The sequence below is a fragment of the Neofelis nebulosa genome, chromosome 6 (genome assembly GCF_028018385.1).
Source record: "Neofelis nebulosa isolate mNeoNeb1 chromosome 6, mNeoNeb1.pri, whole genome shotgun sequence".
Lineage (NCBI taxonomy): Eukaryota > Metazoa > Chordata > Mammalia > Carnivora > Felidae > Neofelis > Neofelis nebulosa.
Window position 1 is genome coordinate 33,378,427 of NC_080787.1, and position 15,819 is coordinate 33,394,245.

The 15,819-nt window shown below is 45.9% G+C and overlaps 1 protein-coding gene and 1 long non-coding RNA gene across 2 annotated transcripts in view; both read right to left on the reverse strand.

The window, feature by feature from the left end:
• The window catches only part of LOC131515327 (class I histocompatibility antigen, Gogo-B*0101 alpha chain-like), a 554,762-nt gene that overhangs the window by 315,724 nt on the left and 223,219 nt on the right, over positions 1-15,819 (reverse strand). The window lies entirely within an intron of this gene.
• Positions 6,674-9,403, reverse strand: LOC131515348 (uncharacterized). Its single transcript, XR_009263584.1, has 2 exons — positions 8,425-9,403; positions 6,674-7,539 (listed from the first exon to the last, which is right to left on the reverse strand). It is a non-coding gene; the product is annotated as an uncharacterized LOC131515348 (long non-coding RNA).

Consider the following 15,819-nt stretch of genomic DNA (forward strand, 5'->3'; position numbering starts at 1 on the left):
TTTGACCTTGGTCACATTATTAGACTTAGAAATGTCCCTGGATCTATTTGTCCCCAGGTGTTTCTTTGTTAGTCTGTCAGGTTGGAGTCCTCATATTATGGTTGGAAAACCACAAAGTGGGGAGGAGAGGAAGGTGCTGAAGAGCTGGCCATCTCTCTTACACAGAGTGGGAAGGAAAGGCACCTTCCTCATTCATAATAAGAGGTGTAAACTCCCTCTCTTTGGTGCCACCATGGGCTTCACCTTGGCCTGTCCTGGATGCATCTTCCCAGTGCTGTGATGGATCCCAGATCCCAAGTGCTGCTCCAAGTCAGCTGACAAAGGCTCTGGAAGAAGAAATGAAAGACGAGTTGTTCACCATGGAGTCAAGTTCATTCAAAAGAGGAAGAAGGGACACAAAATCTTGTTTTGAGCTGGTCCTGCCATGAGGTGAACTCATTCAGGGCACATCTTCCTCAGAAGCTCAGGAACTTGATGGATGTGTGTTGTTTGTTGGGTCACTTTTAAAAGCTGTGGAGTGAGCTGTACCAAAGAACAAGGACTTTCAAATAAAGGGACATTGGGTTTGATCCTGATTCTGTGTCCAAGTTATGCAACATGAAGAGGTTATAAAAATTCTCTAGGCTCAATTTTATCATGAGTGAAAGAAGGAATCATAACTGACGTGAGTAGAAAAGGTGCTCTTTTAGTTTCTCTATAATTTTTCCACATTAGAATTTTTTTAATGTTTATTCATGTTTGAAAGACAGAGAGAGACAGAGCACAAGCAGGGGTGGGGCAGAGAGAGAGGGGGACACAGAATCTGAAGCAAGCTCCAGGCCTTGAGCTGTCAGCACAGAGCCTGATGTGGGGCTTGAAACCCATGAACCGCAAGATCATGACCTGAGCCAAAGTCAGACACTCAACTGACTAAGCCACACAGGCGCCCCTTATTTTCCCACATTTTAATGACCATAAATAACATATACATGAGTTCAATTTCCACTGTAGAATATGCTCTTTTCTTTTTCCTGTATGGTGATGACCCATAAACTCGTCTTCATTATAAACTCTGCACTCTTACAAGGTAGAAAGGACAACAAGAGTCTACATCAAATTCCCTTCTGAACTCTGAAATGTTCCAGACTCTACAGCATGTCCATCTTCCTTGTGATTTCAGGAAGTCCGTTTTCAAGGGCTGGGGACCCAACTATGGGGGATGGAAGCTGCACCCATTTCCTCCTGGAGGGAAGAAAAGGACTATGGTCCCATGACCCCAGATATCTCTCTGAGAGTGAGAGGTTCCTCCAGCCTGAGAGACCAGCACTATTGTCATCTGTGAGGGGCCTCGGATAAATGGCCTCTCTCCTCACTAACAACTAGAGAGAGCAGAATAAGGTAGCCAGAGATCCAGTGATCCTTTGTGGCCTGAGAACATGGAAGTTGACAGGCACAGGTTAGTGTGAGAGCCACATGGCTTCTTCACAGGGAAATCTGGATCAGTCACACCCTCACTCCATGGTGGCAGTGTGGGTCCAGGACAGCCTTTTCTGGACAGGCTGTTTCACCCCTTCCAGTAGAGAGAGGGGAGTCCAGTCAGGCTGTGGGGTGGGCTCACTGCTCCCCTGCATTCCTATAGTTTTCACTAAGACAACCAACCCCCACTTCACAATCTTGAGTTACATTTTGCTATTTTCAGTGAAAAAATAGTTGATGAATATATGAAAGTTAAAAGTTTTTAGAAAGAACATAGTCTTTTTATTTGTCCAAATAGTATAACCCATTCTAATAAAAGCCAGTACTCAGGCCATTGATTCAAAATTCCATCCTTGAATTTTTCTCTTGCAGACCAGACAGGATCTCCATCTTTCTTTGTTGGCAAGATGAGATGTGTGGATCCAGAAAGCATTACAAATACAGCTTGTACATGTGATTGCTCTGAAAAATGATCCAATACAGAGAAAAGAGGAAATAAGAGATGGGGAGGTTTCAACTGTATCTCAACCTTGGTTCTAATCACACTTGACATTCAGTAGCATTCTTGCAAGTTTTAGTTTGTTCACTGAGACACTGAACCTTCATTTTGACAGCCTGAGTTCCTCTCTGCGTCTTTCAGCCGAAATATAGGTAGCGAACACATGAAGATTGTGCTTCTTAGGCAATAACGTGGGGTTTTCCTTTGTGCAAATAGTACAGCCCACCTCCAGTAACAACCCTGTTCATGTAGACCTGGTTTGCTTTACAACTTTGTGTCCAATGAGGCTTCTTCACACTCAGAAACGTCAAGGGATTTGGGAGGGTGTGTGAAATCTTCGAGCAACACTGAAGATTTCATATTCGACAAGAAGACAAATTGTAATGCTTTTTGGTGCCAGAGAATTCTAGAAGAGAAGTAGTACGCATTCACAAGTGATCTTCACCTGCTCTGTCTTCCTCATGCTCCATCTTTCCTCACAAATAGTTGTAAGTTTCCCATCTTTTTTATCAATATGTATATAATCTCAACTCCCGTGATTATAAAAAATTTTTTCTCTCCTTTCAGGGACACACATTTGAGGCTTGCCCTCCCATCTCCTTTTGACTGCTTCTCAAATAAACCCTTTCCTTGCTGTATCCTGATGTCTCAACGATTGGCTTTCAGGAAGATGCTGGGTAGGGGACAAAACTTGCTGTGCTGGATTCCCACTCCTGGGCTTTAGTGTTAGGAGGCTGACACCACACTGGCAAGTGTCCAGTTGGGCCTGATGTCCCCTCTGAAATGGCTTTGTTCAGGATGGACAGCCCAAGGCTCTTTGGTGGCTCTGAGAGTGACACAGCATGTGGTGATGTGGGCCTGGAGAAACTGTGGCCACAGAAGATGCTCCTAGGGTCCTTCCAGTTCACCAGGTAGACACTACAGATCACCTCTTCCAGAAGGTTCCATGTAGCTGGACTGGTCACCATCACTGCTGCCCAAGGTGTGCTCAATAATTCTCACCCGAGGCTGACCTGTGATGGGAGGATGATGAGGTGAGGAGTGTGAAAAGGAGTAGAGATGGCACAGGGACGGTTTAGGAAAGACAGGGCTGACATGTGCCACTAGTGTGGCTCCCACATATCCTGACAGGTCTCCGCATATCCTCTCCTCCTCTCCATCTCTTCCCTACACTGCACCCGAGTAGCCTTCCTCCACATGGACTTTCACCCTCACTGTGTTTCCCATGCCAGGGAGGGAGGGCTCCAGGGCCCGGCCTCTATCCTCAGCCTCCCCTCCCTCCACGTTGTTTCCCTCCAGCCATGAAAGCAAACAGTACTCGAGCATCAGCCAATGCCAGACACTGTTCCGAGCACTTCACAGGTGTCACCTCATCCCTAGAGCATCAGCCATGGTACAGGGAGGAGGTTGATGTGCCCCTGGGTGAGGAACTTGTTCGGGTCCCAAGCTAAGTGGTCAGTAGAGGACATCCTGGGATCCAGGTGGGCCGGGTCCAGGCTCACACTCTTCAGCTCCAGGCTGCAGCTGCCAGCAGCTTCCCTGTACTTGGTCAGACACGAGAGCCTGCCACACCGGCCACCAGCCAGGACTTCTCCCCAGCTGCTCCCCTAGTAAACCATTCATCCAGTGTCAGCTTCTATTCATCCTGGGGGCTCAGGTTGATGTCACCTGCTCAGGGAGGATGTCCTGAGCTGCTCCCAGGATGGTGTCCCTGCTCCATAATCCAAATGCCTGTCTCTTCACGCTGAATATTTAATATATAAACACACAAGCCTGTTTTACTTGCTCACTGTTGTATCCCCAGTGCCCAGCAGAGATCAGGCCCCAAATATATATCATCAGAGTTAATCAATTAATTAGCTTCATCATAAAGAACTTAAGGAGAACTTCACACTTCCGGTAATGGTGGTCTGGAGTAATTGCATTAAGCTTCCTACTGAAAACAGCCTGTTTTAGTTTGTTTTTATCTTGATGCAATATACCTTGTCTGTGACATGAGTTCAAATATTTGAAGGGTATTATGTGAAGACTTATATTAGTCTCTTTGACTATAGGGGTCAAAAATTGGTAATTTCTTTTCTTAAGAGTTCTTTCTAATGTTTAATTTTTTATGTTGAGGGAGAAAGTGAGAGAGAATCCCAAGCAGGTTTCTTGCTGTCAGCACAGAGCCCAACACAAGGCTCGATCTCTCAAACCATGAGATAATGACCTGAACTGATATCCAGAGTCAGACAATTAATTGAATGAGCCACCCAGGCACCCCAGAAATCAGTCATTTCTAAATCATTTTATTTTTTTTATGTAAACTCTACATCCAACATGGGGTTTGAACTCATGACCTTGAGATCAAGAGTCATGGGCTTTATGGACTGAGCCTCCCAGGAGTCCCAGAAGTCATTCATTTCTGTAGAAGCTTCACGGAGACAGAATTGGGCATCATAAGATATGTTTGTTTTTGTTTGCTTACAAATCAGACTTAACACAGGCATGCCCTTCCTTAGTAGGTTGTGATCCTTCATCACCAAAACGGTTCCACTCTGTGGTATTGACGTTGTATGCGGAACGATGACATCATGAGGGGACAAGTGGAGACCCTCTGAGCCCCTTCCTCACTGAAGTTGCCACAGGAGACGGAACCCTGGGGTGCATGTCACAGGCTTGGGCTCCACCAGCTCTGTCATCTGGCACTTCTGTCCACTGTTCTCACATTGGATAGTGACGCTGCGACAGTATTATTGCATTGACTTCACAGAGTTATGAATGGTTTAAACTTTGTAACACGTGTAAATTCTTGTTTGTTTCTTACTTTGTTTCATTTCTCTTTTCCTTCTGAGAACCCAAGTCAACTCTTTCCTTCTCCCATTTCCGTTTCTGATTGCACAACATCCTGCAGCAACAACAGGAAAGAGAGAGCAGGGAGGGGCAAAGACAGAGGGAGAGACAGAAACCCAAGCAAGCTCCCCTCTTTCAGCAGTGCTTGAACCCACAAAAAGTGACTGAACTACCAAGGAGGGGAGTGGTTTCCCCAGGAAAGAGAGAGTGGTGGTGGTGGAGGGGGGGGGGTGGCCAGAAGCCCCTGACTCTGAGGCCAGTGCCTTTTCCACAGTGACAGGGAGGGTGATGTGAAGGAAGGGGACCTTGGTCAGGAGAGCGGTGGGACCAGCAGGGGTTGAGATGCTACAAGATCACACGGGGGACCTGGCATTTTTTAAATGTCTGTCTCTCTCTCTCAAAATAAATAAAGAAACTTTTTTAAAAGTTAAAAATGTATTTTGGAGTGATTTTTGAATACAGTTGTCATTAGCGAAGTGATATGCCAATGTGAGCCCTGGTTTGACACGGGAGCCCCATAAACAATTTTCAATGTGTTGCCCATTCATTTGCCTTTTATGTAACAACACATAAAATGTCAATTATATTGATCATCCTCTCTCACTCTATTACATTAAAGATTCTTTTCCATTGTAATACGGTCTGAAATCATTAGACCATAAAATCTTGGTTTGTGAACATAATTCCGTCAGGAAACATGCTTGTAATTCAAAGCACTGGTATAGCAAAGAGAATTTCAAGAACCATTGGCTCAGTTGTGATCATGTGACATTCGGCGTCACGTACTATTAGAATTGCAACACATGACTCCTTTATCAAATTAAAATTTATTTATTAGAAATGTTCGCTCATTTTGCAGAACACTCACAGAACAAGTTACTCACAATCCAAAGTTTTACTGTATATTTAATATTTCTGTAGTTAACTCAGGCACAGAAATCATTTGTTGTAATGACATACTTGATCAGTGAGATTAGTTTTATTGCTTTAATTAATAAAATATATATTGTCTGGTAAACAATCAGGGTTAACTAAATTAAAAGTTAAAGTTTCTTTATGTGTTTATTTCTTTCAAATTTCAAGTGCAATTACATAAATTATTAAATAATATAATTGTTTTTTGTCTTGATATGGGATTTTTCCTTAAAATGGTATGTCCTATTAGTTTTTGAAAAATAATATTGCCTACTTTTCCCCCTTTGATTTATTACTTTTATAAGTTAATTACTTCTTCTTTTCTCAAATTAATCCAGCTGTAATAAGTAACATATTTCTCTGGTAAGGCTAAAGACAGTAGTGACCTCACTGTTCACGGACAATTTATTAACATCAACTCTCTGAAAAAAAGTTTTATTTTCCAAACATGTACATCCTCCAATTGCACAAATTCTTATAAAGTGACTCTAGCAGGTTTCATAATCATTTCCAGCTGCTATTGGCATATTAGCACTGCAAGAGCCCAGATCTTCCCAGTGTCATGGTTTCCACCCAAATATTCAGATATTATTTAATCTTCTTAGATGTTTATTTATTTAATTTTTTATCTATTTTTAAATTTTTTTTACAGCCGACTTTGTGGAAGATAAATGCCATCATTATACATTTTATTTATCAATTCCCATACCCAAGATTAGAATTTGCTATGTACATTCACTTAATTTACAATGTCAAAAAATGGGCGCCTGAGTGGCTCAGTCAGTTAAGCATCAGGCTTGATTTTGGCTCATGATCTCAGGGTTGTGGGATAGAGCCAGGAGTATGGCTCTGTGCCAAGCATGGACTTGCTTAAAGATTCTCTCTCTCTCCCTCCCTCTGGCCCGCTCCCCTGCTCTCTGTCTCAAAATAAATAAACATTGAAAAACTGAAATGTCAAAGAAGCTACCACAATTGTAATAGAGTAATTAAAAATAGTTTTTTTTCAATTTGAGTAGAGTTGACACATAATGTCACATTGGTTCCAGGTGTACAAGGTAACGTATGACAAGTTCACACATTGTGCTCTCTCCACCACAGGTGTAGCTGCCCCAACACATCCTGTTACAGTAGCAATGACTGTTCCTCATGCTGTGCCTTCTATTCAGTCACTTCTTCATTCCCTAACTGCAGCCTGTGTTCCCGCTCCCCCTCCCCTGCTGTCCCAACCCCCACACCCCCTCTCTGGGAACTAACTCAGATGTTCATTTACTGTGTATATTACATGTGAATACAAAGTGTCCTGAAGTAAATATTTAAAGTGATTTATTTGAATTCACATTTCACTGTATCATCCTGAAATCACTGAATACATGACTTACGCAGTACCAAGTTAGAATATCCAGAAATTTCTCTAAAACTTTGTGTGAGACCCTGAACTTTGTGGCCACACTGGCACCATGGGTACACGTGTAACCGTGTCACATCTTGTTTGAGCACTGATGACTACCTTTGATGCACTGGATTCTCAGATCAACAAAACCCTTCTTCTTACATGTCCTCAATTTAGTATTGAAGTGATTAAAACACATTCAGGTGACATAGTTGAAACGACACTGATAATGATTTTTTGCTTGATTTATAAGTTGTCCAAATACTTGTCTTATTCTGGCAGACACACGGTTTGCAGCCAGCAGCACAGTGACAGGGACCGCAGTCACATGTGCTGCTCACAATCTGGTCACAGCTTTCGTTCACCATGTAAAATGCTCTGCTTCACTGCACAGTAGATAGTGTGACTTCTGATGGCAGTTTTTCCATGTTGGTTGCTCTTACCAAACCTGTAAAGACTATTATGCAAAGTTTTTCTATTTCAAAGACTTCACTGTGTGAAGTTCATTTATAATGTTCTTCACACTTTTCTTCCTGATTATTGCTAATTGTTCATTGCATTCTGAGCACTGGCAGCAAGCACTTAGCACGTTCACATTCACACAGCTTTGGAGCATTATTTGCATGTAATATTTACATGGTTAGCAAGAGTAAGACACCAGTGAGTTTTGAAAAAAAAAAAGCAGGGATTTTTTTAAAGGTTTTGTTATGCAATATAGTGTTTCCTTTGAACTAGATCTTACACAATGTGGAAGCCATTCCCACTCATTATAAGGTTTGTACAGTATTAGATGCTCTGTGACAGGGCAGGTTGTGATTCATTTCTAGTGTTATGGCTCCCTGTTCACTCTCAGACCCAGAAGATTCATGACTAGTATATTTCAAAGCAAAGTTAAAAGGTGTTGAAACTTTGTCACTTCATTCTTACTGTTTACTCTTAGTATTTTTTTTTTACGTTCTTGAATCTGTATCTATTATTACCACAACAATTGTGGCAGACTGACACTGAAAAAAAAGAAAAGTTGTGCAACATGAGGGTAATGATAAATTGAAGACTCTTCTAATCTCAGAGGGAAGAAATACAACCCAGGTCCTTGTCCAAGGACCTCGGATCATGTCTGCTATGTCAGCTGTGCTCTCACACCCAGCTGGCCCACCTGCCCTGCACATTTTGGACCTCCAGCCCCACCCCAGTCCCATGATCTCGTTCCTTAAAATACACCCACCTCTCTCTTGATGCACATATCTTATTGTGTCTGTTTCTCTGAGCACCCTGACTAACACAGTACTGTGACAGGCACTAAGGATAGGGACCTACAAAAAAGAAAACTCACCATTGTCATGGAAAGTACAGTGGCAGGTGGTAAACATGCAATCATGTGATGCTCACTGGCCACGACTGCACTTGAGCAGGAGCTACTCACCTTCCCTGGGGTGCAACAGGGGTAGGGGGGCAAACTGTCCCTGAGGAAGTAACATGTCAGCAGAGACCAGAGGGAGTCCAGACCAAAGGTTGTGGCAGGGAGGTGGGGAGAGTGTGCCACATGAAGGAAGGAGGAATCAAAGTTTCTGGGATGGGATGGATGAGCTTGAGGACAGAACAGGAGCAGGGACTCTGGGGCAAGAAGAGCTGAAGGCTGTGTCTTCTCTCAGGGCGTCCCTCCTCCACCTGCACCTCCTCCTACACACTCATCACCTGGATCCTGGGTGACTTCCAGGGCCTTACAACTGTCACATAGCAGAGCTGGGAGGCCCCGGGCCTTGTAGCCTCATGGCTTTGTTCTAGAGATAAAGAAGCTGAGGCCACAGAGGGGAGTGGCTTCCCCAGGAAACAGAGGGTGTGGTGGGGCCGGAAGCCCCTGACTCTGGGGCCAGTGCCTTTTCCACAGTGACAGGGAGGGTGATGTGAAGGAAGCGGACCTTGGTCAGGAGAGCGGTGGGACTCGCAAAGGTTGAGATGCTACAAGATCACACAGGGGACCTAGGGAGGGTCCCATTCCAGGCTCCTCACACTCACTCTGAGCCATAAGAACATTTCTAAATGTCCCCCACTCCTCCTGATGCCTCCAGTTCTTCAAGCCCTGCTCAAGATCAGCTTCTTCATGGCACTTTTCAGATATGGAGGAAGGTTTCTTTTTAGTTCTCTAAATTATACCAGTGCACGATGGGTGTGGGATTTGAATATCACAATCACTTGTGTGAGGAGAGGGGGTCTGGAAGAGTGTTGTGTAATTGTCTTCCTATTCTTTTATGTTGTGTGCCCTACTCTCCTATTACACAACACACACGCACACATGCTCACAGTTCTGTTCACGCTGGCTCCTCACAGCCTCTCCTGTTCCCATCCCCAGAGAAAGCACAGCAAACATGCAGACCCTGGAAGTTCTCGATGCTTTAACTGATTTCCTCTCAAACTTTAGGAATCTTGTTTAATTAACCCACCAACCCCACAAGGTAAGAAGGGAAGGAAACAAACGGGTATCAGAATTTTACATTCAAGGAGGGAGTAAGAGCTGCAGTGCCTTGGGATAAGAGGCACCAACAGGGATGAGATACAGACAAGAAAGGAGAGGGCTGGGTCCCCTGAGGGAACAGAGGAGCAGATGATGGAGGAGAAGGCAGGGCACATGGGGCAAGTGTGCACGGTTTGTGTGAGGGGTGATGGAGCAGGGTTCCCGGCTGCCTGGCCAGGACACAGTGGGGCAGAAATACCTCAGGGAGTGGGAGCCTGAGGCCAAGGAGTGGCTGAGACCCCGCCCGAACCTCCTCCAGGCGCAGGGACCTGGGCAGCAGAGAGGTGCCTTCATTGGGGGTCCCGCTGGGTGGTCCCCTCACTCCTGCCCCTCAGAGTCCCTTTCCTCTGGACCCAGCACTCACCCGCCCAAGTCTCGGTCACCGCGATGGCCTACACCATCAGCGGCAACAGCAGCAGGAGGTTTGGGAGCCCCAAAGGCAGACCCATGGGTCTGAGGAGTAGCTGAGTCCCCAAGGGTTTGGTAAGGACTTTGTAACCCATAACTGTGGTGCTGACAATTGACTTCTCTGGAAGCCCAATACCCAAGGGGAGTGAGAACTGGGACTGAGTCATGAGTATCCAGGCAGGAGGACCTGACACAGACCATGAGAGGGAGAAGTGAAAACACTGGGCTATGGGAAGTCCCCTACACTAGGCTTCCCCACCCCAGACACCACCCTTGCAAGGGGACTCTGACAGCCAGTCTCTCAGTGACCTGAGACTTTGTCCTGACCCCTCTCCTCTTGCACTGTGGTCAGGTGACTTTGTCATCCCGTCTTCCTGAGTCCTGACCCAGGGTCTGCCTGAGGAAACCAGGGAGAGAACTAAATTTCCTTCTAACCTGCAGCCCATTGACAAATAGTTGAGGCTGGCAGAGTAAAACCTTTCTCCTGGAACTCCCTACTGTCTTAATGCTAATGCTTTGCTAGAGGGAGAACAACCTTCCCTTGACAACAGCTAAGCCTCCCTCCACTATCCTGTGAGTCTTCTTTAGCATATGAAAATCTCACTGGAAACTTCCCCTAGACTTTACCTCCCCCCAGTTCCATAGAATAAAACCAGTCTCTCCTCATGGTCCTGGGGCAGCTCTTTCTGCCCACTGGTCCTGTCCCCATGCTTTAATAAAATCATCTTTTTGTACCAAAGATGTCTTCAAGAATTCTTTCTTGGCCGTCAGCTCCGGACCCCACAAACCCCACTGTCACCCCAAAAACCTCATCAAGAAGGTCTGGTACTTTCTGTTCTGTTGTTAACAAGGGGCTGCTTCTATCTGCCCAAGGTCAGTCTATCTCCTGTCTCAATGTCTACCTTGTTGAGGTTGTATATCACTTTTTCCAGTCTACATAGGGCTACCTCAATACTGAGATTGTCCATGACCTGAGGTCCTGACAAACCCATGTCCTAAGAAAGTGCCTCCACTCAATGCATTTTTCCTTACTCAGCCTGACATTCTGGCCCCTTGATGAAGCACCTTCAAAATCCAATCCCAGGATGTTTCTCCTGCTGCTACACACACAAGCTGGTTAGTTCTTGCAAAGTTCCTGAGTAGATACCACTTGCATCCTAGAAGTGAGACTTCTGTGTCATCTTCAAGTACAGGAAGTGTTAACCATTACTAGATAAGGGTGAGCCTCCTCTGCTTCTCCAGAGGGTCATGAAGGGCGTCCACTGGGATAGCTTAGATCTGGTTTGCAGGATCTTAGGATTCCCCCACCAGTGCCAGGACTTTCATATCACAGGTCTGCCATGGCTGAGTCCACACCTTTCTGTACTTTTGTGACTCTCACAATTATGTCTTCAGCTGCCATTCAACTCTGCCCTTCCTCTACAGGACATGAATGCCTCCAAAAAATACTGTAGAGGCTCTCACGCTTAGCCATGAACTGCTTGATAATCATCCTTAGATTCTTTCAAAGGTTCTATCATAACACTTGCCATAGCTTTCCCCCAACTGTAATGCCTGAAGTTCCAAAACTTCCCACAAAAGACCACCAGAGTCGTAAGTCAAAGCCAAGAGGCAAGGGTCGTTTATTGCAGGCTCGAACTTGGTCCTCTGCGCGCTCGTCGCCGGTGACGCAAGAGGCCACGATCAGGGTTGGTATAGCGTTTTTATAGGCAGAGACAAATAGCACAGGGGAGGTTTCAAATTATGAGGGGCCTGATTAGTTGATTTTAAAGTAAGGACATTTGTTGTTCTCTGATTGGGCGTCCTTTGTCCTTTGGCGGGAAGGCTTTGTCCGTTACTTGTGGCGGGAGGAAGAAAGGGGGAAGGGGGTAGGTGAGGAATGTGCTAAGCAAGCAGGTTTACAGAAGCGAGAAATGCTGGTTAGTTTATGTACAATCACTCATTCCATTACATATCAGACTACATTTAGGAAGTTTTACAGCCCATTCTACTACACAGCGGGTTACAATCAGGAAAGTTCTCACAATGCTCATAGCAAACAGCAAGCAAAACAGACTTCTCAGCAATTGTATTTCTTATCAAAGATCCATAATAAGCAGAAAAAAGAACATAGCTTTAAACTAAGGCAGGGCTGTCATTTGGATTCAAAGCTGTTCCTTTCACCAACTAGGACATTTTCTCAGGTCACTGCCAGTAAAATCTGTAGTGAAAGGGCGGGCCTACGCCGGCCGACTCCATCTTGTTCTGTGTCCTTCACCTTGACCACACCTCCTCCCCTTGAGTAACCACCCCCTCACCTGCCTAACAGGACTCGGACCCTTCCCCAGCCAATCTGCTGAGGCCATAGCCATTACTTCACCAACTGCCCCTAGGCCCCAATAAAACCTTTGTCCTTTTGAAACTCGCTCTCTCTCCCCGGTATCTCACCCCTGCATCGGTGCAGGTAGGGGATTGAGCTCGAGCTAGCTCGAAGAAAGGCTCTTTTGCTTTTACATCGGACTTGGCTCCCTGGCGGTATTTGGGGATCACGAATTCTGGGCATAACAGTAGTAGTTCAGCTGCCATTTGTATCCCACCTACCAGCCTGGATGGTGTCCTCTTGGTCTGTGAGGCCAAGTGGATGAGCTAGTCCCAAACCCCCATCATTTTGCCTGCATCTCAGTCCATTCCTGACACCACCTGTGTTTAGGGTTCTGCAAGGAACAGACAACCATACAACATTATGTTGTGAGTAATTTGTTAAGAGAAACCCTTGTAAGGAAAATGGAGAAGTAGCCAGAAAGGCTGGGAGTACACCAAATCCTGATGCAAGTGTGATTCGAGGGAAGGAGAGAGAGAAGGAAGGTTGGATGAAAGTGTCCTAGACCCAGTGCAGAGTAAGGCAAGTTCATCAGGGTGTCAGGGGGCCCTGGAGCCTAGGTCAGCTTCCAGAAAGGAAGAGTCCTGCCTTCGTTTCCTTGCTGTTCACAAGCCTTGGCTGGGGGAATTCCACAGGAAGTGTCATCTCAGAGCAAACATGGCATCAGATCTGAGCGCACAGAGTCGGGGCCCTGGATCAGTTACTGCCCCTCAAGCTGAGGGTCAGGGATGTATGTTCTCACAGCCACCACAATAGTCTGGATGAGAACAAAGATTGATGATAAAAACGATAAAAGGAGAAGAACACTAGAGCAATACCTGTAAGTAGACAAAAAGGGGAGAGGTGGAGGGCTCCAGCAGGGGACTGGCTCTGACTGGCACAACCATGGGTGGGCAACCTGTGCTACAGAACTGGACTGTCCATCATGTGGGTGCAGATGCTGGCATGAGTAGGTGGTGTGTGATGAGATTTTTTTGGGTGACAGTGGGGTTCCTGGGTTCTAGAGCCAACAGCCAAGAAAGAATTCTTGAAGATGTCTTTGGTGGAAAAAGGTGATTTTGTTAAAGCACAGGGACAGGACCCATGGGCAGAAAGAGCTGCCCCAGGACGATGAGGAAACATTGGTTTTATACTATGGAACTGGGGGGAAGTAAAGCCTAGGGGAAGTTTCCAGTGAGATTTTCATATGCTAAAGAAGACTCACAGGATAGTGGAGGGAGGCCTAGCTGTTTTCAAGGGAAGGTTGTTCTCCCTCTAGCAAAGCATTAGCATTAAGACAGTAGGGAGTTCCAGGAGAAAGGTTTTACTCTGCCAGCCTCAAGTATTTGTCAATGGGCTGCAGGTTAGAAGGAAATTTAGTTCTATCTGCCATTTCCTTCTGCCTTTGTTTCTCACATCACTATGGAGGGGTGATGGAAACTTAGGTCCTACAGGACTATGATCTCTATCAGTTAACCATTTATTTTTCCCCCTTTTCTTTGTTCTTGGGCAGTCAGGAGTGCCCAAGGAATATCACACATATCCCATCTAGGAGTGGGGGGGGGGGGTTGTTTGTGGCCTTTCAACCTGCTTTATGCTCCCTCATCAGTGTATAAATCTGTAAATACTCACCTCTAATATACTCAGTTTGCTTAGGGAAGTAGGAAACAAGGTCATTAGCAGAAATAAGAATGGGGAAGAAGGGTTGAGTGTAATGAGATCCCACCCATCTTTTGGTCCAGGGGCACAAGGTCTATGTGAGAATAATCACCCCTTGGAAGAGGACTGCATGGGCAGCTGTGTCCTCAGGGAGACCTGGTTTCTGTCAGAGCTATGAAGTGAGGGAATGTCCTGAGAGGACTCTGGACACTTGCTAATCATGGGCTGAGCACTCCATGGGGTGAAGTGGAAGGTTCAGCAGCTAGGAAGTGGGCATGAGAGCAGGCACAATAGGGGTGTGCAGAGCCTTGTAGAACAAGAGTGTAGAATGTCTGGGGAGCAGGGGTGACTGACACAAGTGAGGAAAAGAATGTAATTGAAAGGGCGGGCCTACACCGGCCGACTCCATCTTGTTCTGTGTCCTTCACCTTGACCACACCTCCTCCCCTTGAGTAACACCCCCCCCCCCCCCCCCCCCCCCCCGCCTAACAGGACTCGGACCCTTCCCCAGGACCCTTCCCCAGACAATCTGCTGAGGCCATAGCCATTACCTCACCAACTGCCCCTAGGCCCCAATAAAACCTTTGTCCTTTTGAAACTCCTCTCTCTCCCCGGTATCTCACCGCTGCGTCGTCGGTCCAGGTAGGGGATTGAGCTCGAGCTAGCTCGAATAAAGGCTCTTTTGCTTTTGCATCGGACTCAACTCCCTGGTGGTCTTTGGGGATCACGAATTCTGGGCATAACAGTAGCTCTATCAGTAACATAAGGCTGGATAGTAGCAGCCTGGCCTTCGGGCCCTTTACATAGAAAAATTTCAACATTCTGTTGGATATCAGTAGCTTTTCCTACACCTGTAAAGACTGCAGATACAGGTCAAAGTGGCCAATTCTTGGGCCAAGACTCAGAAGCAATGATGGTGACATCAGCTCCTGAGTCTACCAGGCCAGTAAACAATTTTCCGTTAATTTGTAATGTCATCTCAGGCCTTCTGTCCTTTAGAAACGTTTGCCAAGATACCTGTTTGCTGATAGGCCCAAACCCTCCCTGCCATTCTATCAGCATGGAATTTAAAGCAATGTAACGCAACAATAATTAGTTGAGCAAAGTGATCTCCTGCCATGACACAGTAAGGAACAGAAGTACTAACCATTCCTAAAATTTCATCCTTAAAATCAGTATCTATAATTCCTATGTGGACATGAACTCCCTTAGTTGTAAGACTACTTCGTCCAATAAGAAGGCCAACGGACCCTGAAGGAAGAGGGGCATAAATCCCAGTTTTAACCTTATAAATTGCCATGGCAGATTCGAGGACCAGGGAATCTGCGGCTGGGATATCTGATGCAGAGCTCCTTCCTGTGGCCTGGGACCAGGGAATCTGCGGCTGGGATATCTGATGCAGAGCTCCTTCCTGTGGCCTGGAGGGGGTCATGGACAGATTTGCGTGATGAGTCCCTTTGCTCACAGGATAACAATGTAGAATCTGATTCCCCATATTGTTTACATTTGGGGCCCTGGGGTGGGGGGCTTTATCAGGTTTCCCCAGGGAGAGGACAGGGGAGCTCCATTCTATGGAATTTAGATCTACATTGATTTGCAAAGTGATAGCCTTTATTGCATGGGGGTGGGGGGCGCATAACCCAGGAGGTTTGGTATTTCCTTCTGTTGGTCAAGGTGGATCACCTGAATTGTTAGAACTGGGCTGTGGACAATCCCTTTTATAATGTCCCAATCTGCCACAGCGAAAACACTTGGACTGTTTGTGGGGTCCAGTGCCTTGAATAGCCCCTGCCAGTAGCCCCATTTTATAG